Raw genomic sequence first — 20962 nt, 5'->3', positions numbered from 1 at the left:
TCTGCACTAAGGTCTGTGAATCCGCATGCCAAATGAAACACAAGGCGACTTTTGATGGCCAAGTTAACCATCAAAAAGGTTTTTTTAATGGAAATGCTGTCACACTCTTAACTAGAGTACTGCTGCCAGGCATCACATCAATAATGCAAACTTTGGAAGACAATCTTGCAAACTAAATAGCCAAGAATTCTGAGGTATATCTAGAAAGAGAGAGAAAAAAGGTGATCATTATGAAAGGAGGGGGGGAGGGGAGAATCATCAAGTGAGATTTAATTTTGCATTCAGATTTATTATTGCTATCTGTTCTCAGTGCTGCAATGCCTGTTTACTTGCAAAGGACAGTGTCTTTCCATAATGAATCATGGTAACACTTAAATTAAGCACAATAAAAGAATGGTTAATGTCATAACACGCTGACAATTTAACCTGGCCAATATTTTTATTGCCTTGTACAATAAACCTAACAGAGCACAACTTGCTTTTTGACTGGTGGAAAATCGGTTATGAACCGCCAGGGAATGACCAATTTTTCAAATGCAGCCATTCAGTCACACTATAGCCACTAATACTTTTTTTTCCTGTACACTATTGCTGTTATAATCTTTTGAGGATATTTTATCACAGCAATAACCTCCTCAAAATCAGTCTTTACTGCAGTTAATGGCTGGACAGCTGGAGCATTAACTGGCCTTGGCTTTGCCTCTAGCCATTAACTAACAAACCAGTTGTAATCCGCAGGTAACAACCAGTTTCTTGTTGAATTTTCTTGATAAAGTGTCTCACTGGATGAAATTTTGATGTTTTTATCTTTCCTTTCTTTTCTCAGCTAAGATCCAGCAAGTGCATGATGATGTCCAGAGAAAGAATTGCAGAGAAGTCATAGTAAGTAATAGTGTTGTGAAAGAAGGTAAATTATAAACCAAAATCCATAAAATGTTGATTGTTTACTCCTGCTAGAATTTTTGTAACATTAATAGAAGACTGCTCTGTTATGTCTTGGTTGTTTGAGTGCAGCTTGTGGTCCTGAATTCAAGAACTGACTATGGAGGCTGTGTCATCAGCACAGCAAGGGCTGGTCCCTTGCCTGCACCGCTGCATGGTCTTCTCCAGGAGAAAGGCAGAAGCAGCTACTGGCCGTTTAGGAACAGAGGTGAGAAAATGGAGATGGTTTTTACAGTGCCTTCCATCTTCCAAGTAAATACTAAATGAAGCCCTGAGATTAATTCTGTATATTTTATACTTAATAAAAAGGGTATTATTTTTGAGTGCCCTCATAAAATTTTAGCCTTTTTGCTTGTGGTTGGAAGTTATGAAGTGTTAACCTCTGTTTTGTAGCAACATTATTCCAATAGTAGGGTTAGCAGATTCAGATTAAATCAGTACATTACCAAAATGGTTTAAAGCAGAGATTCATGGCATTGTTAAATAGTAGTAGAATAAGTAAATGTGCAGAGGAATCATCCATAAAAAAGCCAAGCTCTATCGTGCCATAAACAATGATGTTTTAAAGCTGTTAAATAGGCTTAATAACAGTTTATTATTTTACCTTAACCCTTTTAAATGCCTTGTTTTCTCCTGCTTTTCTCTTGGCTGCACTGAGCTGCTAAGACCACTTCTTAAATTTTCCCCTCTAGGTATATTTTCCAGGAGTGAATACGAAGAAACAGTAAATGCAGCCAGGCATTTGCTTTCAAGAAACACAGGAGGTGCTGTGTTCAAAAGCCTTCCAGCGGTAGGCTTTTGGATATGCAAATATCCTAGTATCTACAGTTATTACGGAACAATTCTAAAACCAAAGGTGAAAATCCTGAATCAGTAGAGCCTGAATGACAGGTCAGTGTTTCCAAGGGGTCAGACTTCTCCCACTGTCTGAATCTGCAGCCTTCCTCATAGCTCCCATCTGCTCCCTGCATGAGAACCATGGCTTGATCTCTAGTGCGGATTTCTGTGTACTTCCAGATGCCTGCACAAGAGTCTTTTGTAAAACGCTTTATTGTCTACCAGAAGCAAAAATTACCACCAACCAGAGTTTCTGTCTAACCAGAGGGTCAATTTCAAATTATATTGCGGTTTGAAATGAGTTTAATCCAGAAAGACTTTGGAGATTGTCAGTAGTAAGGATTTGTCTTGCACTCAGAATTGCTTTGTATTCTGTGTATGTGCAAGTGGTTCCCTTTCTTTTTTGGCATACATGTAGAACAGTCCCATGTCATCAGAGCTTTCATCTGTGCATCGATGTAAGAATAGACCTCTTTCATTGCATATGTGCTAACTACCAATATTACTTGTGGTTCAAGCATTTCTAGCAATTTCAAGTGATCCAATGATTTTTAAATCATTGTTAATTTCATAAGTCTAGTCCTTTAATCTCTTTCAAATTACTGAAAATGTAAGGCATTCTAAACATTTCTGATTATTCTTCCCTGCCTTGGCCCCGTAAAGCCAATCTTTTCCAATGTTAGGCACTTAAAAATTTGAAGTACTTCAATAAATTTAAATTGGCATATTCTGTGCATATCAATTGAGAATTATTAGAGCATTAGAGCCTAGAAGTGATGGCTGAGGGCATGCAAACCAGTTCATACATTGATTTTTAATGACTTTTTATTGATTCCGTGCTTTTTAAACTTGATACCCTTAGGTTGCCTCTTACATAGAGTTAACAGATCTGTGATGATACACTAAGTTTGGAAGAGGCATCTTTCTCTTTTTATGCTTTTTCTTCTTATGGCTTATTATTATAACTTTGCTCAGATGCAAACAGCAGATACACTCGATTTGTGGCTTCAAACAGCATGATTCTAACTTTAACAGGATATGGCTACCCGTGTTTCCCTGGCCTACCTATAGACAAGGCTTATATTCAAATGTTTAAGGGTCTCTCCTCAAGCCCTCATTGTGTACACTCAGTGCTCACCAGCGAAGAGGGATGACAGGAGAAAAAGGCTTCTCAGTAATTTTTAAACGTCAATCTTAATCTGTTGGGCCAAGCTATTGTAGGTGTCATAAAGCACAAAGTGAAAATGTGCCTTAGTACATTTACATTTGGGAAATTATTAATTTATCTTACAAAATACATATGTATGTAATTCCACTGTATTTACTGCTACTTTGATACTGACCTACCAGCCAATGCATTGTCAATGCAATCTGCAGTGGGGATAACTGGGGTGAGCGGGTATCACACTGCCATGGTGGTCACCCTCCTTTGGAGAAGGAAGGCTGGGAATGGTGCGCAGGCACAGAGGAAAGGCAGAGAGACCTTTTATGGCATGGCTAGCCTGGGTTGGCAGGATGCTGAAGGGACTGGCTTTGAGGCACTTGGTGGAAGGTTGGGCACATGCCCAGCTGATGCATTGGGAAGGACTGGGAAGGCACCACATTGAGCCAGTTAAACCTCCACCCTTCCTTGGGTGTGAAATGTTCTTTTTTCAGAAGTTTTCCTATGTGGGTCATAACATGACAAGTGAGAATATTTCTAATAGATTCAATTCTTGTGGGTTTTTCAGTGCTTCTCCCCTGCTGCTTGGGTTGTGTTGTGTGAGATTTTTTGGGAAGCAGGGATTCTGGTAACATTTTGTAGGGAAGCAAATGCTCATATGCTCACGCTGCACTGCCATGATGCCGTTGTTCACAACGCACTTGCTGAGGATGCTGCCAGAAAGCCTGGTCACCATTGCACGCAGGTGTCCCTCCCTCCCCCAACTACACATGATCCCCTCCGGCTGTGGATAACGCACGTAGCAGTTTGAGGAGACATTAATTACTGCTAACTGCAATGGGCACTTCTGTATTTAGGCTTTGTTTAGGGGAAATTCCTCTGCAATTGCATTGTTAAAAGGCATGGGTCTGTTAAAGTCGGAGTTACTAGGCCATGTGCTTTCTGTGTGTTGTCATAGTCTGAACAACACCAGCACAAATGTCTGTGCTGGGCAGGGGAAGTGTTAAGTGAAGAATAAAAACAAGCCTAAATTCCCATTTGGAAACTGCATGCCTCAACAAATACCACTGTTCAGAGCAAGTTATTAGCTTCTTGGTAGTAATTCTGATCCTTTTCAAAAGGGAGGTGGAAAAAAGCATGTAAAAGAGATTTTCGATACTTCACGGTATATTGAATGAACAGCAGAAAGCTCCCCAGTCTGCCCATTCCCATTTACAGTTTGGATGTTGTTGAGGTAATGCTTCTTTCTCCTTTCCCCTGTGGTTCCCAATGTCCTCTGGTGGCAGCACCCTAGACGCCCCAAAATGCACGTGAATAACACATTCAAATGACAAATGTGAAACATCCCTGTTTTTCTCAAGGCAGCTATGTATAAAAAAAACATGTAAGAAACACTTTTTTCTTTCCAAACAGGGAACAGGTCTCCACTGTGGTCATTACGAGGGCTTGCAGATGGACAGGAGCTGGTCTTCCTCCAGCTTACCAGGAAGGGAAGGATGGCGTGTCCTCAGGCAAGAAGGCTGCCAGCTCTACTGGGCTGGCAGGGAATCACCCCCCTGAAGGTAGGATGACAAAGTGGGAATTGCAGTTAAATGCCCTCCAGGAGGTTTAGGTGAGTGTCTGCTGGTAGACTTAACTGAAGTGAATTTCCATGTCTATATTCAAACTGAACACTGTGGAGTTTACTTATTACAGACTGTCTGCTCTGCAGTGTTACTGCATGTGACTGAATTACTAACAGCTTACCAATATATATCTTCACCTTGCCTTGGTTTTGCTATGTGCCTTCCAGAATTAGAAGATTCACAGTGAGAAACATGGTTTATATATTTATTTAGAAGCCATTCCGAGCAACAGCAATTTTACTGGTTTTGTTCATTTTCATGGATTTGATTCATTGCTTTTTAAAGCAAATAGAAATCTTTCCATTGTTTTCAGTTGGTTCTTGGGGCTTGACAGTATTTAGTAGGAGCTGAAAGATCTGAACTTCTAAATCATGATATATGATGGCATTCTGCAGTGCCCGGTTGTCACTTGTATACATAATCCCAGTATCTGTTGCAGTGTATTTCTGCATGAGGAATTTCTATTTTGTTAAATTTTCACAAGTAAGTTGTTATGAAAGACTTAAATAAAATATCATCAACATTATATTTGTCACAAATGAGAAACGAAACACTGAGATCAGTTTTAGCCATTCATTAGTTTATGGACACTGAGTCCTCTGAGGAATGTCACAAATTCCCTTGATGTCCCTCAGTGCCAGATTTAGCATTTGGATCTTTGATTTAATGGAAAGATACATTAAAAACTGATACAGTCAGACAGGTCCCTATGGAATAGACATCTATGCTGGCTTTACGTCACAGTTATTTCAGTCAAGATTTGGCAGTAAATTGTTTTATCCAAAAGGAGCTCTGGAATCTGCTGTGCACTTTTCGTGAGCATGTAGCATCTTTTCAGATGACAGCAGGTCAACTGTTTCAGCTTTACCAGCAGAACTCTTACCTGTATGTCTATCTGAGGTGTACTTGGACGTTGCCCTTCCCACACCTTTGGGCTACGGCATGTGGCAGGTGTCCTTTGCAGGACTCACTGTCTGGGTGTGCTATGGAACCATTAGTATCTTTAACAGAGTTCAGTGTGATTGTGTTTTTGCCTTTTATGTTGACATTCTAAAGATATTCCAGTAGCTGGCACTTCCCTCAGGAATCTTTACTAAATCTGTGAATTTCAAGTTATTATTATAGCATATTACAGGACAATTAATTTGTAAGCACTGTTACCTGTCCTAGAAAGCAGATTCTGAGAGGAATTCTTTTATCCTTATAATTTAATGTATCATGTAATGAAAACTAATCTATGTAGTTCAAATTCAGACATTAAAACAAGTTAAAGGGGTCAGTATATACAATAAATTTCCCTTTACCAATTTATTCAGTTAATTTAGACATTCCCTTTTTACTTCAACTCATTAAAACTTTCTTGCCAAGTTTACTTATCTGTGTTAAGGGTACAATTAATATTATAATTTTTAATTATCCACTTGGTTTTATCAGAGTCAAAGTGTTTCCTTAAGTGTATCAAAATAAATCCTACATTTTTTAACAAAAGTGAAGCACTGCAGTTTCACTAATTCCTTAACACAAATATTTACATATCCTTTTCCTTACTGTTTCTACATCCATAGTTGTGTTGTTTTGTTTTATTTTATGACCTTAGCATAACATACCACTGAAAGCTCTATTTTGTACCGCCTTAATTCTCTACCACTCATTCTGATTTATGGCATCATTTTTTTTCCTTGCTCACTCCTTATCTTCAAAATGCTTGATCCAAAACTCATCAAATTCAGATGAATAGATCCCAGTGGGCTTTGGATTAGTCTAGGAGGGTGAAATTGTGGACTTCATGAAGTTTGCATTACATGCACAGATATGCAGTAGTGAGATTACTTGACAGATTTCTTATTCAGCTCTTGCTATTTAGGAGCAAGTTCTTGAGAATCCTGGCCATGCTCTTGAAATTTAAGAGACCATTTTAGTTGCATATATTCATCCATTTTCTTACTATGACATTTGAGAATGCATTTATTTGCCAGTTTGATTTTATCATCATTATGAAGGACTCATCTTTCTAATTTTTCCTAAAGGCTTTTGAATTGTTAATGTTAACTCCTACTGAACTCAGCCTTGTTTTCTAACAGAGGGATACCATTTTGAACTTGCTGTTCTGTTAAAAATCTGTTCTTCAGGAATGACAAATTTACAAGTCACAGTAAAGTACAACTCACCACAAAAGGGTGGAAAAGTGTTAACGCAGAAGACATCTGGCAAATAATATAACAATGTATTTATCTTGTTGTTTCTTAGTTATAGTTGTACAGAGTGATAGATATAGAATTATGAAATTGATTTAGGTTCTTCAGTGCAGCAAAAACTGTTTTGTCATCTTCAGTGCTCTTGCTTTGCTTTTTCGCTTGACGTTGGTAAATTGGAACAACTTGGGCACATATTCTGTTATATACCAGCTACAATATTCCTGGGTTTGCCAATAACTTCCTAATTCCTAGTATTCTGGCCAGTTATGTATATAGACTGCTGCACACAAGATTAGTTTTATTCAATAAATACAGAAGGAATGTGTTAATACGAAGTGATTGTAACAGATACCACTAGATAATCATGTATGCTACAAGCTACCTTAAAATGCATTTTTGATATATAGCTGTGCTGCCTGATACACAGCTATTGTGCAGCTGATTAGCTGTGGTGAGAAATTACTCATTCCCTTGTATTAACTACACTGTTTAACTACACTGTTTCCACCAATCAGAATGAAGTATGTCAACTTTGTTTAGCCTGTGCACTTGTGCAATGATGAACAAGTAATGCATAAAACAAACCCTCCTACCTAATCAAACATTCCTCAGAGATTTGAAAACAGAAACAAAGGCTAAATCCATTCAAAGATTATAATGGCAAAACAAAACAAAGTTTGACATATGTATATGGAAACTATGCACACATTAGGTGAATATTTTTTTAAACAACACCACATTTGAATTATAAATGCAAAAAAATTATAGTTTAACACAATATGGAGCAATAGGGAGGATGTATTTCTTTAGAACTGAAAGGGTCAGGAAAGATCTCTACTGAATACAAACACTGTCTTTTTTCTTTTTCTCCCCTTGGTGTGCATTTTAGCCTTTTCAAATGTCTATCTCCTCATGAAACGCTGCCATGGTTCTCGCTGGGAGATGCTTCCCTTTTGCATCTGTGAGCCTGCAGTACAAACTTCATTCTCTGAATGTATACAAATGAAATTTTGTAACCTTCAGAGTGTGAAGACCTTTTTTCTATTCTTGTCCTGGGGTGCTAGGTGCTGAGGACAGCTGATGAGCAATTCTTTTGGGAGGACTGTACTGTTATCCAGCAAAGAGCTTACAGTAAAGTTTGTTATATATCCTGGTTGCCAGGTTATTTGATTGTAAGATGATTGATGAATCTCTTTATGGATATATTTTTTTCTTAGTCATCAAGAAAGCACAAAATATCTGAGAAGAAGAAGTGATTTTATTGGAGAGTAGTAAATATTGACAGAATTAATTGGTTTGAGTTTGTTTCTTGGTTTTGTTTTGGGTTTTTTTGCTTTGTTTTTCTTTCTCAGGATTTGAGCAAACATGGTGCTTGTAGATTTGATGGGGACTCTGATGATATGTAGTAACTCTCACTGGTGGCTGCATGTTAGTTAGAGGCCTTCCTTCTGCCCTTCTCTATAATTCTTACTGTCTGAAGTGGCTGCTGCATGAGCAGATAATGCACAAAATATTCATCAATGTGAATGCCATATATAAATAAAATCCTAAACTGAAACCATCCTAAGCAAGTCAGAGTAAAGACCAGAGAGTCTTTAACACTGAGTCCTGAGAGGAAACAATGTGTAAGAACAATGCCAGCTTTAACTCTGAATTCCCACTTGTGGGTTGGCTTGTACCCCAACTTTAACATCAATCAGAAGCTTTTCTGCATTTCATCTCCTAATTTACAAAAAAATCTTTTCTGGAAGGTTATATAAAACTCATTATTTACCTGACTGACCAGAAAGGCTCTCAAAGTGCCATTCCAAGCTCTCGGGTGAATGCTTATTTATGGTTTTTTAATAGTCATTCATTACCCGATGGATTGGAAAGACTCTTTTTGAACCAGTTCCTGTCTATTGGTCAAATGCAGATTGATAACTTTTTCTTAAAAAGCTTATTATTAACCAGATAAGCTCATCATCTTTGGATTTCTAAAGTAGAGAGTCATTCTAGTTTCCAAGGGTTTATTTAAGATTTTCATTACTGTAACTTAAATGTTGCCCAGTGGGTCATATGCTGGAAATGACTTAGAGTACTGCAATGCTTGCAAAACCCAAACTGCAAAAGTAACATGAGCCCATTTGCACAGACATACCTCAAATTGTGTTGCTGCTCACATATTGGCTATTCCAAGCACAGGGTGTAGAGGTTTAGATCATCTCAAAATGCCTGTGAGCTTGACTGGAAACAGTATTAAGACATATTTTGATGCCTAAAAAGTTTCCCACTTCTGTGCAATTTGCTTGGCGTGTCATTCTGCTTTTGAGGATTTGCTTCTAGTTTAAATTACTGTGAGAATGGGAAAAAACCCAACTGAACAACCCTCCAGACCCAACAACAAACAAAATCCAAACTTGCTTTTTTAACAAAAGCACTTTGGCAGTGTGGGCTTAGAAGACCCACACAAATCACCTCTGAGAGCAGGGCAGGTTACCCCGTGTAGTGGCTTCCATTCTTTGTGAACTGCTATCTATCCCATTTCAGCCGTTCCTCCCTTGTTAGTGATATAGCAGTGCTTCCTTGGCATGGCTCCAGCAAGTGGGCAGCTCTAGCTCCTCACCCACCTCTGCAGCTGTTAGTACATCTGCAAGATTTCAGAGTGACAGGTTCTGGCTGAAAAGGTGTAAAACAACATGGCCACACATGCTCATGCCTTGTGATCCTTGAGGGCTTGTATCTTAAAATGATGCTCTTAAACGGCATCACTTGAAGCTTAAATCTAACATAAAGATGAAGTTTAATTAGAAGAAAAAAGAGCCCTAAAATATTGCAACATTCCTGGAAAGTGAGCATGTATTTTGAATCCTCTGAGGTTTTTATGCAGTTCCTAACAAACTGGTAAATTAGGAGCCTTGTTTTGCTTGCTTTTGTTACTGCTAATGCGTAGGGCATAAGCATACCTGAGTTTTTCTCACATTCACTTCCCAGCATTCAATCTATCATTTAATCTTCAGCTTGGGAGTTTCCATTCTATTGACATGTGTTCTCCATGGGGTAAATACAGGTAGCTAGGAATGGTGAATGCTTAATGGAGAGAGCAGTTCTTTCTCGTTTGTATAGGTATGGCAAGTTTCAACCATCTGAAGACAAGTCCACTTTTGTGTTACTTCCTAGTTGTTTCAGAGGGATAGTTTGCTGTCAGACTAATCTGATTGTCCATTGCTTCTTTTGAGAAAAACAAGATTCAAGTTTCTGATGGAAAATTAATTAGTAGCTGGGGGGGGGAAATTAATTTGACTAGCTGAGAAAACAGCAAATAAATACTCGAAGCCTTAAAGCTTTTGGAGCTTAACAGACAGAAATGAAATTATAAAGGTCATAGCAGCGGTGTTCTTTCACATCACCTTTGCCATAGTAAAACTTCAATGGAACTGACTATCTTAATCATTTAGAGCATTGCCTTTTAGGAGAGCAGTTCTGCATTTCTTTAGGAAATTCTTACAATTCGGTTTAAAATGATGTAAGCAAAAATAACTCTGCTCTTTGCCTCCCTCTGCTGGCTGTGCAGACAGAGTTGATGGGCTGCTTTCCTGTGACCCTCTCGTTTGAAGCTAGCATATTGATTAGAGCAGTCTCCATTTCAAGGTTGGAGAGAAACAGGTGGGGAAACAGCATTATGGAAACAGAGGAAAATTTGGAAGAAACAAGGCTTTATTTTTTAGGCTTTAAATTATTAGAAACATATTTATTATTAAAGAAGGTTCTTTTAACCTCTCCTGAACTCATATTCAAGACTGGTTTTTGGTGAGGACAGGAGAGTCACATGCAATTTCTTTGAAGAAAGGCCAGTTGCTGAGGTATAGCAACAATATTTTGGCAGGAAAATGGCAAATCAAATCCACCTGTCCAAGAGGGCTGGATACGAGCAGAGCTGAACAAATCTTTGCATGTGCATACATCACTCAGGTGCTTTGCACTACACAGAGAGCTCTCCACTTCATCAGTTTTCAGATGTTCTGCTCTGAACTAGTGTCACTCTGTACTGATGTGTATTTTTCACATACATATCATAGCCAGCACAGTCCTTTGTCCCACTCCTAGAGCCTCTGCAGCTCTCCAGGGATGTTGCCTAAATCACTTCCAAGTGTCCAATCTCTGTAAGCATGTGAGGTAGTCCTCTTTGCTTTATTAGTGGTCTCAGACAGCAATCCCGCAAGAGAACCTGTGGTACAGCGTGATGTGTTGTCAGCAGCAGAAAGAGGTGGTCCCCATGGTCACCCAGCACCAGCCCTCTCCATGTCAGTGAGCCAAGGCTGGAGGAGATGCCATGCTGCTGCTGGAGCCTCCCTAATAGCAAAGCCAGGGGACAGAGCAGGTGGAGCAGTGCCTCCCTCCAGGAAATTATTTTCCATGCGCTCAGGCATAGCTTTTGGTAGATTTTTTTGTTTTTTTGCCAGCATACCTGAACATCCAGAGCCACTCTCTCACAGGGCAGGTGCAGCAATATTGCTCACAGCCAAGTGGGCAAAACCAGCAAAAGGAGAGGAGTGTGCTTTTGGTTAATGCTACTTAGGAAAAACAAAACAAATATGACAATTTGAAATTAAATCAACTCTTGGGGGAAAAAGCAACAGCACTGAATCTCCACTGCAGCTTTTCTCCAGGTGTCCGTATCACATCATGGTTGCTTGGGCTGTACTGAGCCTGTTGCATCCCCCAGCTGCAGTTCTAGTTGCTCTCCCCTGCCTTCCCGCTGCCAGCATCCAGCATCCAGCTGAGGGACCCTTCTGTGGTGCTGAGTCCTGGCCATGCTGGAGACTCTGGAGACAGGGAAGATGGAAGAAAGTCCATGGGCTGCTATGGCTTGAGCTGAATGTCATCTGCTGTTTGTGGTAAGGGTGCAACGACCCACTGGGCATAAACTGTGGCTTTTCAGACATGCATAGCTGATACAGTTTATAAGAACTTCAGAATTTCTTTTTTAAGAGACTCTGCTGCATATGCCCCTGAATGGTGTCCCTAGAGTAGGTGGGAGCAGGAGCCTGGCTGTACTGTCCTCTCCCCGCTGTGGGCTTAGGGCAGTGTACTGTGCTTGAGCTTGGTAGGATGAAGACAGATAGGATTTGAGATGAAGCTGTGGGTGAATTCTGCCCTAACCCCAAGATTCTCAGTCCTCTCCCACCCCACAGAGGCAAAGCTATGGCAGTGTTTCTTGGCTGCTGCTAGGTACAGCCCTGCCACTTGCACACCACAGCCTGGCATGGCCAGGACAATGCTGTCAATATGGCAATCACAATGGGCAAGCCTTGCCTGAGATAGGGAGGTGCCATCTTTGAGGCTGCTTCACAGTGTATGTATAACACAGAGGAGCCCACTTCACTTGCTGAATCATTTGGGGAAAACCCTCCAAAAGTGGATTGTGGTCTGCTGGGGATCTCTTAAGATCCTCTCCAAAAACCCCAGATTTTCTTCAGCCTGAGTCACCAAAGTAATGGAGATAAGATTCTACAAGAGTTATTTCTCTCCTGACACTGGCACCTACCAAAGCAGTTGCATAGGAAGCAATATAATAGCTAGCAAACAACAAATACATTGCAGCATTCATTGCTGCTGGCACCCACAATGTGTGAGGTGTTTTGCACCTAGGAAGAGCCCAGTACATGTGTAGAGAGCTCCCTGCCAGAGGCAAGCAATGTGCTGTGGCCAAGGCAAAGCCACACAGTGAAAGTAGCAATGGTGGAATGGCCTTAAATGCTACAATGTGGGGCTTAAAGTAGGAGACCGTAGTTTAAGGTGTGAGACATAAACACTCTCAACAGATCCTTAAAATATAGCTGCTTGCTCTAAGTGTTAATCTGTACATTTTCTCATGGCATAACAGCTTAAACATGACGATGTCTGAGGCAACCCTAGAGGCAAACAGTAGGGCATCCCATGTGCTGGGATGGAGGTATGGGCAGGACTGCATGGCACAGGCAGTGCAAGACAGAAGGAGGTGGGGAGGATTGTGTGCCATCAGCACAGGAAGAGGAATACTGGAACAGAACAGGGGATTCATCAATGCAACCTGTGGGGAACATTTATATTCATCAGTGGGGGAAAGCAGACAGAGTGCTGGGGTGAGCCACAAGGTATATAAACACCAGAAACGTAGGCTCTGCTGTGATCTTTGGTGCTAGGATAGAAAGAAATGGGAGAAGCCTAAGGGAAGTGGTGAGAAGTTGTATATTTTTTAGATTGAGTAAGAAGAAATGCCTACCCACAAATGTATCTCAGTGATAGGATCTCACAATGTCTTTTAAATAGCTCCTGAAGAACACTGCCAGCCTGAGAACAGCTTATATGCGAATTTGCTCTAAGACACAGGGCAGTGCTAATGCACTTTCAAGTTGAAGTTCAGCTATTATTTTTTATATCTTTCACTCTTGGTCAGTCCTAATTCCTAGTGACTTGCCATACCAATCCCATATAAATTTAAATGTTAAAGTTTAAATCCTAGGGCAACAGGTGTCTCCTGATCTTCTGTGATTGTGCCTGTACTGAGACTTACTGCACCATTCACTCCCACTCTGTCAGAAGATAACTGAGCCCTATCATGCTGAGTGGGGGACAGTTACAGAATTATGTCCCTCATGGGGTTATAAAAGCTGTGCCTTTATCCGAAAGATGAATTTTCCCAATTCCACTAGGTGGATCTATTGAGAACATGACTCATTATTTGATGTAAAAATAGGTATTTTTAAAAAACAAACAAAACCCCCCAAAACCCAAGCAAACAAAAAAACCCTTTCTTTTTTTCCCACTTTACTCAGATTCTTATGGTTTGTGTAAACACATAGGTGACCACTTCCATCCAGAGAAAGCTCAAAAGCCATGTACCAGTCAGTAACATTTCAATGGACCTTTTCTCTTCATTCAAGTTTTGCCCTTGTTTTGTAAAGGAAAAGGAGCTTCAGTGCTGTTAGTGCTGTGAGAAAGTGGTATGCCTCCACACTGCTCTACCTTTAGATGCTACTCTATCTTGGACTTTCTTTTGGATACTTTCTTGATGGCTGTGTTTTGATGGATTTCTGCAATGACTTTGAAACAGAAAGTGGACAACATAGACTCCTGGCATTAGTATATGCTTTCAGTTGATCCACGCAAGTTGGTTGTAATGTCAGGCTCTATTAACTGCTATACTAATGACACAGAGTCAGAAATCAGAAAATTCTGATTACCACTACCACTTAATCTCTGTGATAGAGTCTTTGCTGATCGAATCTATTAAGAGATGCTTATTTTGGCCATAATTCCTGGGAAATGGCTTGTTATCAAATGGGTTCTGCCTCTTGCTGCCTCTTGTCTGTTTTGAAAGATGGGATCTCAGAGCCCTTTCTTACACAGTCTGTACAAGTGGGAAAGTCTCCTTTCCCCTTGTCAGTTTGCTGGGGTTCTGCCCAGGAAAGCTCCATGTTTGTAACAGGTGTTTTGGAAGGGGTTTCCTTTTTTTGCCTCTGAAAGTGTGTTATTTATGTCTTCTTGAACCATGCTTCAGCAACTTTCTTGCTGGATGACTTGTGCTTTTGCTGGCTTAGACTGCCATGTAGATGGCACCACCTGTTCCAGAGTTTGCTGAAATATTTACCCCAAGTCTTCTGAAAATCTTTTATTTAAACTCTCTGCTATTAGGTGATGCCTTTTATGTGCTTTTCCTTATCAATATTAAGGACCTGATGTTAGGAACAAGTTCTTTACTAGGAGGGTGGTGGAGCACTGGAAGAGGTTGCCCAGAGGTCAGTGAGGCCCTTTCCCTGGAGACATTCAAGGTGAGTCTTGACAGGGCCCTGGTCTAGTGGGGATGTCCACACTGACTGCAGGGGGCCAGACTAGATGACCTCTAGAGGTCCCCTCCGGCCTGGCCCATTCCATGATGATTCTATGATCTGCTCTTCCTTCAGAAGAAGACACCCCTTCCCAAAGGCATTAAGCCTTCCGTGGGCTTCTACAGCCGTTGTTAAAAGAATGCCCAGTTGCTTATCACCTCTCTTTAGGAAGGAAATGCTGATCACACTTTTTAAGAACAAAGGCAGGATTATTCTTTAGTCTGCCCTCATCAAGCAAACAACTTATAAATATTTAAATACATAAAGCTAATGTTTCTCCCCCACCCATTCTGTAAATGACATAGGACCACCTGTCTTTTGCTACTTTCCCGTCTAAGGCCTCATAAAATACTCTCATGATCTGGGCTTTTTGTTGGACTCAACAACTCTGTGAGATTTTGGGAATTCTCCCCCCCCCCCCCCCATTTACACCTGTCTGAAATGAGATCTTCCACAAGGCTGCCATTCCACAAAGGCAGGAGTCACAGTGAAAGGCCAAAGACCTCAGCTATTGTTTCTTCTCATCTTACTTTTTGAGATTCGACCAATCTGTAGCTGATAACTTCCATGCCTTGAGAAGGTGCCTGCTATGCTCAAAGATACTGCAGTATCTTCTGCTTTCTGTAGTATTTTTTCCTAGTTTTAAGCAGGGAAAAAAACAACCAAAGAAGCTGGGAAAGTGGCTGGGGACAGTGGAGAGGACACGAAGGCTTTGAAGAGAAAAGACCTTTCTGTGCATGCAAGAGGAGGAGAAAGGAACAGAATTGGAATATGAGGAGAAATAGGAAGGAATTCTGGAGGAAACTGTAAAAGTGCTGATGGTGTCTAGGAATATTATGAATTTGGAGAGAGGCTGGAGCAAAATCTCCCTGAGCTCATGTCTGGGATCTTTTGTATTCCATCTAGCCAGTATACATTCCTTAGGTGCTGAAGCCTGTCACTGAATCATCAAAATTTGGAAGTATCTTGTCTTTAGGATGTTCTCAGCTCATGAACATGCATTACCTCTCCATGGTCCACTTTGGGAAGGCTTTGCCATCCCAGCCCAAGTAATCATGTCAATGAGGCCCCGGGAGAAAAGAGTTTTGATCAGTCTTATTAACAATGTACTCTCCTGACATCACCATTGCCTGCCTGTAGTAGTCTCCTCTTCCAGATTTGGAAAAGTTTTTGGTTGACATTTTCTTCCTGTAGAGCTGAGCTGAATGGTCATCAGAACAATCCAACTGGTGACAAAACAAAATCAAATTGACTGCGCATTCAACTGTGGTGGACCACAGCTCTGACCTCACATTAACAAGGGTTTAGTACTTAATCTCAGCTTCCCAAGAGATGGTTCTTAACCTCTGTCCACTTGAAAATTTCTGGAGGGAAAATTCTGTTTCCTCCAGAGCAGAAAGAGGAGAAATACTTCAGTTTTTGCAAGGATCAGAGTCAAAGCCCTCATGCTCATACTTGTTTTTCACTCCATTTGTTGTCATGAAATGAGTATCATGCACTTATGCCAGAGGAACAGGAAATCCCAGTTAGATGTCCAGAACTCCTCTGGTGTCTGTTGCTGCTTCACCTATCTCTAGTCAGTATTCTTATCTTTATCTCAGGAAAAAGAACCATGGAGTTTTCCTGAGCTCTCATTCTTCTGTAACTCTTTGTGCAATGCTCTGAAATCTCCCTGTCCACCAGTGATTGAAGGTGCTTGATTTGGCCCCTGCCTCTGAAATGCCATTGCTTCCTGCGTGGTTTGTATTGCTAAGCCCTAGGTCATGGAAATCATAAGGTGAAATCTGATATTTTTTTAAGAAATGGTACAGCTCATTCTTTTATGAGACTGCTAATAATGTTCAGCCTTGACAGGGTTAAAAGGCAACATCCATTTCCCCATTATCTTGTTTAAAAAGTGCCTTTTTTAAAGTCCATATGGCGACTTCCTTTCGACCTGCTTTCCCATCCTCGTCTCTTTGTCAGGGCTGTCACTTATAAAGAATCACTTGACTTACAATAACAAGTTCAAAAGAAGACAGAATATAATCAGTTGATCCACGAAGAATTGAAATAAAGAACACCCCCACTGCTCCAGTTATCATTCCCATAGAGATAGTGATATTATTGATGTGATTGCTATGCTAATTTCTATAGAAAAAACTTGTATTTTGGAATTTGTTCAAAGAGAATTTCAGACACATCAAATTGGAAAATGCAGAGTGAATTCCTAAACTTTTTCATATAGGCATGGGAATTTTTTTCTTACACACTGAATAGCTCTGAACAACTATATCTAAACTCCACTTAAAAAAAAATCAATTGGAAAAACCTTGCTAATTTTTTTCAGGTTTTATAGCAAGTTAATTTATTGCAGTTGCATTAGGGGAAAAAAAAAAAAAGGTCCTATTGTACCTTTAGGGTTATTAATATCAGCCCCATAACCTGCAGAAGTTGGATTGGACCACTGGCTGCTGAAACAGAGGCTAGGGATTATAAAAGATGGGTACATTTCAGCCCAGTGTTTAGGAAGAGCTAATTAATCTATACCCCTTCCTCTGCGATTCCATAGTCCCTCTGGGAATTGCCACAAACATAAACTTTTTTTTTTCCCCTTTTCCCTTGGACTCTTATTTTAACTAGAAGGTTTCAGCTTGTGATGTTATGCTTTTTATGTAGTAAACTGATTTAAAATGTATGCCAGTCATCTTCAGGGAACTCATTTCAGTCAAGATGAAACTAGTCTTACCTGAATCAATGTTTTAAGTGTCCCTGTGGCTCGGCATTTTGAATAATCAATCTGTCTCCATCGCTTCTTAATCATGCGCATCACAGTCTTTTTTATTTGTCAACCCTTTCGGATCCTGGCTTTTTGTTATTAACATGCCCCTAATGTCACATGCAAGCCTTTTCTTTAAAACAAGCTGCTCATTGGTGTATTTTGATACTTTTTATTATTACTAAATCTTTTTTCCCATAATTACACCACAATCATTATATAATCCCATAACAAAGAGTCTATTGAGGCACCATGCTTTTGTCAACTATGGGACACAGAATCCATAATTGCATTATTCAGCTTCCACCCCCCCCCCCCCCACGTCCGTCCCCCCCCCACGTCCGTCCCCCCCCCCCCCCCCCCCTTGGCCCCCCCCCTTTTCTGCTTTGTAGAAACACAACCTATTTCACCAGTCACATTTGCACCTTGTTTGCTTGGTTATATATTATTTACTAAATCGTTGCCCTGCGGATAAACCTTGTAAAGTTGCTTTAAAAAAGTTATTTGTTTGATAATTAAGTCCTGAAAACCCATCGTTTAATGATTATTCCGAACCCATAAGGCAGAGAACCTCCATGACGTTTTTCTCTAAGTTTAATTACCGTATGCTAATTTCCTTGCCTACTACGTGATTAATTAAAATCATATTTTCATAATCATTTGGCACTAGTATTGTTTTAGAATTATCATGATCCCCTAAATAGTGTATGTAAATAAAGTCGGCTCTAATGGAAAGAATCAAAATGCAACGCTGAGGACCTTTATGTGTTTGTATGCATGCGATTGGCAACATAACTGGCTTATTTACATTAAATACGCCACAAGGTTACAGTGCAGATCAACGTCACTTTATCGCTGATTACTTCTCTTAAACGCCGGAGCGGTGACTGATGCTCCGGTCCCCCGGTCCACCAAGGTTTCCCCGGGAGTTTTTTTTTTCTAGGAGAAACAGACTTTGCATAGTTTCGGAAGCAGGTAAGCTGGGCGCTTTGTGGAACCCGGCGCTGCCCCCGGGGGCCCGGCGGGGGCTGGCGGGGCGCGGGCAGGGGCGGCGGGGCGCGGGCGCGGGGGCTGCGCGAGCGCGGGGGCTGCGCGGGGCGCGGGCAGCGGCGCTGGCCGGGGGGCTGCGGAGCGGCGCGGGCTCCTCGGGGTGTTTACACGGGCTCAAGGTCACGACCAAGCTGCGCCGTGTTAAATGGTTTCTTAGTTGCTAGACAGGGAGAAAAAATGGACGATCACAGACCATTCTTTGTAGATTATTATATCAAGGGTTCAGCTTTTGGCTCATCAAAGCTAAATGCCGCAAGACCTATCTAGTTGCTGTGAATTATGCCAAGACGACAATGGAGTGCTTTTTTAATGGTACAATGCATTTCACCTACCAGATAGGGGGAGTCCACGCTGAGAGATGGGGATGTCTTGTGATGTTGGGTGATCAGTATCAATGAAGGGGGTTATTCTGAAAAGAGACAGATTAAAATAAAGCGCTCTTTGCTCGGGATGTGCTGGAAGCAGTTGGGAGGGCTACCCGGAGCGGGCGGCCGCGGCAGCCCCGCGCCGCACTTTTCCCCCTCCGCACAAGAAAATGATCAAGTCAATCATGTGGACATGCTTCATTATTCATTGAACACAATCTTTTACAACGCTCCGTTTACGTGCGGGAGTTTCTTCTACGCTTTGCTTTAAATTTTAAGGTAAGAAAGACAAAGGTAAAAAAGGGGGTTTTTGAGGTTCCGGGAGGCTCCCGTGAGCCATCAAAAGAGGCTCCAAAGTCAGTCCGGAGTATGTTTTATTTTTTTATTTCTTTTTAATCATCGCAATGGGGCCTGCGTTTTCCACCGTGATTAAAAAAATACAGTATAATTAAATATCCATAGCAGTGACGTTTGCAAGCAGGGCTGTCAGGGGAAAAGCAGAAAATAATGAAAGGAGCGGAGAAGCCATTGAATGGCGCTATAGAACTTAGCCTGAAGAAAACCCTACGTTTTTCCTCTTTCTCTCTCGTTTCTTTTAAAACCGTTACTTTACAAAAAAGGAGCGGGCGGGCGAGCCAGGCGAGGCGAGGGGAGGCGAGTGTCGGCGGCGGGCGCGACGCTGCCCGGGGGCTGCCCGTTGGCCCCAGCCCGCGCCGACCCTGCCCTTAACTTGGCCAGAAACTTTTTGTTTTAAAGGGTTGCTGCGGAGCAAACTTTGCTGAAGTGACTTTAAACGCGGCCCCCCTCCTTTCTTCTCTCCCTCCCCCTCGTAGGATCCTGGCTAATCGTGGTGTAATTTGTAAACTCCCCCCTTCTTTTTTTTTTTTTTTTTTTTAAATCAAAGTTAGCTGATGCATACCATGTGTCAAACTTGTGAGATTCAAGTGCCTAAGAGACCTGCCATTTTGTGCTCTAATCGACCTCTTATGAATAGGAGCCGTGCATAATGCTACGAGGAGCGTTGTGACATTCAAGTAGGCACTAAATGTCAGGCCAGGTCTCAGCCCTTTCGGGGGGAGCGGAGCGCGCCCGGCAGCGCCGCGGGGAGCGGGGAGGCACCTGCCAGCCCGCCGCCGGGGCTTTTGTCAGCACACGGAGAAAGTAACAGGTTAAGGAGGAAACTTAAATGGCAATCCCCGGGGGTGGGGGGGAGCATCCTCTTCCCGGCGGCGCGCTGTGCGCGGAGGTGTTGCTGCCTGCGCGGGGCAGCGGCCTCGCTCTTCTGTGCGGGGGCTGCGCGGGGCTGGGTGCCGGGGAGGAGTGGGGGGGGCACCGGGCCGGCGGCGGGATTAACTGAGGGGGGGGGGGGGGGGGGGGGGGGGGGGGGGGGAAGGAGAGATTCTTTGATGCTGTGTAGGAAAGAATCCAGATTTTAATGCGCCCATCTGTTGCAGTTTTGCAAATAATTAATATGTGTGTGTGTGAGGGGGGAGAGGGGCCGAGGGGAGCGGTGCCGCCTGTGAACTTCCAATGCGAAATAAAGGGTCGAGAAGATTGATGCTTTTTTTCGGAGGGTCCGCGGCTCCCGCGGGGCTGCTCGCACGGACTTCATCCGAAAAGTTACTTGCCGGCGTCCCCCGCCGCGGCGGATGGGCCGGGGTGTTGGTCCGCCTGTGCGCAGCCCCGCGCGGGCCGTGGGTACCGGCGCCTGGGGCGGGCGCGACGGGGAGGGCTCTGGCCGCCGCCTGCCTGCGCGGCGGGCATTGTTTCGGGGTGCGTGCGGCGGATATGGCCGTGTCTGGTTCGGAGTCGAGGCGGAGGCGCGATCTATCGGATCTCTTCGTTTTCACTTAAGGCACCAGCGGGCCAGGGAGCGGCGACCCTCCGCGGGCGCGGGGCGGGGTAGGCGCGGGGCGCGGGCCCGGCGGGACGGGCGCGGCTGCCCGGCCGCTGGCGGCCGGAGCACTCGGCGGGGCTGTGCCCCCCCTTCCCCCCCCACCGCCGCCGCCCCCCCCCCCCCCCCCCCCCATGCAGTTTAAAATAAATCCAACAGGGGCCGTGTTTGCTGAGCTGATTTGACCGGTTGATAGAGATAGCAGCGGCGAGCCTCCTTGCTTATGTGGAAAAAGACTATTTTAAGTGTCATAATTAAGTTTAGAAGCCTTGTTTGGGCTCATT

General features: G+C 42.6%; 1 protein-coding gene and 2 long non-coding RNA genes across 3 annotated transcripts in view; 2 read left to right on the top strand and 1 right to left on the bottom strand.

Moving 5' to 3' along the window:
* LOC135184471 (uncharacterized) overlaps positions 1-19183 on the bottom strand; it is a 61100-nt gene extending 41917 nt beyond the window's left edge. Inside the window, exon 1 of the long non-coding RNA XR_010306051.1 lies at positions 18752-19183. This is a non-coding gene — a long non-coding RNA (uncharacterized LOC135184471). The remainder of the gene's footprint in view (positions 1-18751) is intronic.
* On the top strand, positions 1021-5111 carry LOC135184220 (uncharacterized). The gene is made up of 3 exons (XR_010305916.1): positions 1021-1150; positions 1635-1833; positions 4355-5111. It is a non-coding gene; the product is annotated as an uncharacterized LOC135184220 (long non-coding RNA).
* The window catches only part of ZNF536 (zinc finger protein 536), a 351072-nt gene continuing 348988 nt past the window's right edge, over positions 18879-20962 (top strand). Inside the window, exon 1 of the mRNA XM_064160276.1 lies at positions 18879-19063. The gene's annotated coding sequence lies outside the window, so the exon portion shown is untranslated. The remainder of the gene's footprint in view (positions 19064-20962) is intronic.

Source organism: Pogoniulus pusillus, chromosome 20 (genome assembly GCF_015220805.1).
Source record: "Pogoniulus pusillus isolate bPogPus1 chromosome 20, bPogPus1.pri, whole genome shotgun sequence".
Taxonomy (NCBI): domain Eukaryota; kingdom Metazoa; phylum Chordata; class Aves; order Piciformes; family Lybiidae; genus Pogoniulus; species Pogoniulus pusillus.
The sequence above is the reverse complement of the archived record's forward strand: the minus strand, read 5'-3'. Positions and strand labels throughout refer to the sequence as shown.